Genomic DNA, 3432 nt, shown 5'->3' on the forward strand with positions numbered 1-3432 from the left:
ATTGAATGCAAAATCTTTCACATTGCAAATAATATACATATGTTTAAAAAAGCATTTCCCACAAACATATGATTCCTTTCTTTGATTTTTTTCTTTCTCGAATTATCCATATGCTGTAAAATTAATTAAATTATAATGTAATATTTTGAATCTTTAAAAAAAAATTGAAATTAAATGATAAATGTGGATGAAAAGGATTAATTGATGTAAAATTTTTATCACTTTTTTTTCATTTTCCTTGCTTATTTTACACTTTTTTATTTTTTTATTTTATTATTATTTAGTTATTTATTTCTATTATTACTTTTCTTATTTAATTTATTTTTGATGAAACTAATCAATAACATTTTTTTTTTTCTTAAATATTCATTTATATATTATCCATATGAATAATTAATTCATTTAAATCAATTCATTTAAAAAATAATATTTTTACAAAATTGCCAATTTAATTATTTTAAATATAAATTCCTTTTTTTTTAAACTCTTTTTTCTTCTATTCCATTGTTTAAAATTAAAAAAAAAAAAATTGTTGTAATATTATCACAACTTACAAATAGAAACATCAATTGAAGTGTGAGAAAAAAAAAAAATCTTTGACAAATTAATTCCTTCTTCTGTTCCTCTCTTCTTTCTTTCCCTGTCTCTCTCTCTCTCTCTCTCTCTTTTGTTTTGCAACATTTTAAATTTACTATGCATACGTTTTCTTTTGTTTCTTTTTTTTTTATTCATTCTCTAAAGGGTACTTTAAAAAAAAAAAAATAACTTGTTGTGATTTAAGCTTTTTAATTTGCAGGCGGAAAATTAACAAAAATAGCTTAATTCTTTGATGTAAATAAAAAAAGGGAAAAAACAAAAGATAAATACAATCTCTCTCTCTCTCTCTCTTTCCCTCTCTCTTTTCTCTCCCTCTCTCTTCCAGTTACAAGTAAACAATAAAAAAGGGAAAAATTAAGGTAAAATTTAAGATAACTTTATTTATAATTGTTATTTTATAGAATGCTTTTTTCCTTTTACTGAAAAATTAATTTTTATTTTCCTTTTTTTGCCTTTATTTTGATTTTTACAACAATACAGAAAAAGCAAAATTTAGTAAAAAATATATTTGAAATGATTTAATTTATCAAAGGAAAAAAAAATTATTATCAATGTTTATGCTATGTGTAAAACATATTAATTATTGATTAAATTGATAAATAAGAATTAAGTTAATGGCTACTATAAAATTTTTGTATTCAAATAAACTAAGTTAAATTAAATTTAATCAAAGAAATGATACTAATATTTATCTATGTTATAAATCATACAAATTATTGATCGAATTTATCAGGAATACTATAAAAAAAAAAGAAAAAAAACAAATTAATGTAATGAAACTAATTTATTCATCAATAAAACAGCGTGTTTTAATTAATTTATTTTTTTTTCATATTGTAAATAAATCTTCACACTACTCTGATTTTATCAATGATAATGATATGATATTTTTGCAAAATTTTAATTACTGATATAATTTTCAAATTCATTTCATTTTACATAATGATAATTATTTGTTTTTATTTTTTTTCTCCCTTTTTTTTTAAAAATGTATATCAGTATTCATGTTTTTCAACTTCTCTTCCCCCCCTTTTTTTTTTTTTTCATATACATCAAATTATTTTGTTAGCATTCATTAAATCGTTCTCAATTTCTAATTTTTGTAAAAATCCGAAAATTAATTGTAGCATAATATAAACTAAAACAACTTTGAACCAATAAAAAATGCAAAAAAAAATGATTTTCCCCTTTTCTTTTTTTTTTAATTTTTGAATTTTCTTTTTCTCTTTGCGAAACATTCAAAAAGAATTGTATTTAAGTAAAAAAAAGAAAAAGAAAAATTACATTGTGAAATTTTTTTTTTGTATTTCAATAAAATTTTGTTTATTTTATGGCAAATATTTTGAATATTAGCTTAAATACATTTTAATCTTTCGTTATTTTCCATTTCATTTCAAACAACATTTCATCAATTTTTCGAAATTTTCTACTCAATAAGCGGAAAGATTTTTGCACAAAAAAAAAACAAAAAAGTTTTTTCAAATCAATCAATAATTCCATCTTTTAACACTAACTAAGGATTTAAAAAAAAAAAAGCAAAAAGCAAAGAAGGAAAATTTAATTTTCTCAATATATTGTCATTTTTTAATTCATAAATTTCAAACCCAAAAAATAATTTCATTCGTGTAGCATTGCTTTTTTTTCTTTCTTTTTGAAAATTAAAATGCTGAAAAAGAATATTCTTTTTTTTCTTGTCTCTTATTAAAACTATCATAGAAATTAATTAATGATTTCATTTAAAACACTTTTGCAAATTTCAATAAATACAATCATTTCTTGAAAGGTATTCCTTTTTCTTTTTCCATTTTTTATTTAGTTAAAAAAAAAAAAATATTCCATTTAACAATATTTAGCAATTCTTCGAATATCATCACCTTTTTTTTTTCTTCACATCATTTTTTTTTCTTTTTCATTTTATACAATTTCCGCTTGCTATTTGATGATTAATTATCAATAAGACTAACTTTTCAAGAAATATTTCCCATTTCTTTCATTATTTCATTTCATCCTGTCACAAAAATCAATTTCCTAAAAACTGCTATACTATTTGATATTTGATACATAAATATCATAAATTAGCAATATTAAATTTACTAATTAAATTTAAATTTAATAACTGATTAATTTAGTAATTAATTTTTTAATAACTAATTAATTTTAATAACTAATTAATTAACAGGGAAAAGAAAAAAGGAAGTGCCAGCATCTATATATATGTGATATATTTGAGTTTGTTTTTTCGTTTTTTTTTTTATTCTTGTGAATTTAATTTAATCGAATTTAATGAAATCATTAAAAATATCTAACTGTTATTTTAAATAACATCAAATAATGATATATTAATATTACAGTATTGCAATTCCAGATTTGATTTGTCATTTCATGGATAATATTACCAGAATAGCATTAACTACAATTATTTGCACTTTTTTTTTTAACACGACAGTTTTATTTTTTATAAAAAATTACAGTACTCATTGCATATCTTATCCAGTAATGAATAGTAATCTAGAATGATAAGCATGATAAGAAAAGTAGAATGATAAGCATAATAATCAAAATAAACCAAAAAAAAAGCCAAAGAAAATAAGCCAAAAGTGGAAAGTAACAAAATGAACTAATTACATTTTAATAATTAAAAAAAAAGAAAACGTATACTAATTGTCCGGAAATTATTGAAACTCATATTTATGTACAATAAATTAAATGTTAAACTTTGAAAATCGTTATTGGAATTTCCTAATTATCCATTATTTACCGTATGAAATGTTACAAAACAGTTATTACAGTAACACATTATTGTGTTATCAATATGATTACATTCTAACACTTTAA

The sequence above is a fragment of the Loa loa genome, assembly GCF_000183805.2.
Source record: "Loa loa unplaced genomic scaffold supercont3.466, whole genome shotgun sequence".
In the NCBI taxonomy this organism is placed as follows: domain Eukaryota; kingdom Metazoa; phylum Nematoda; class Chromadorea; order Rhabditida; family Onchocercidae; genus Loa; species Loa loa.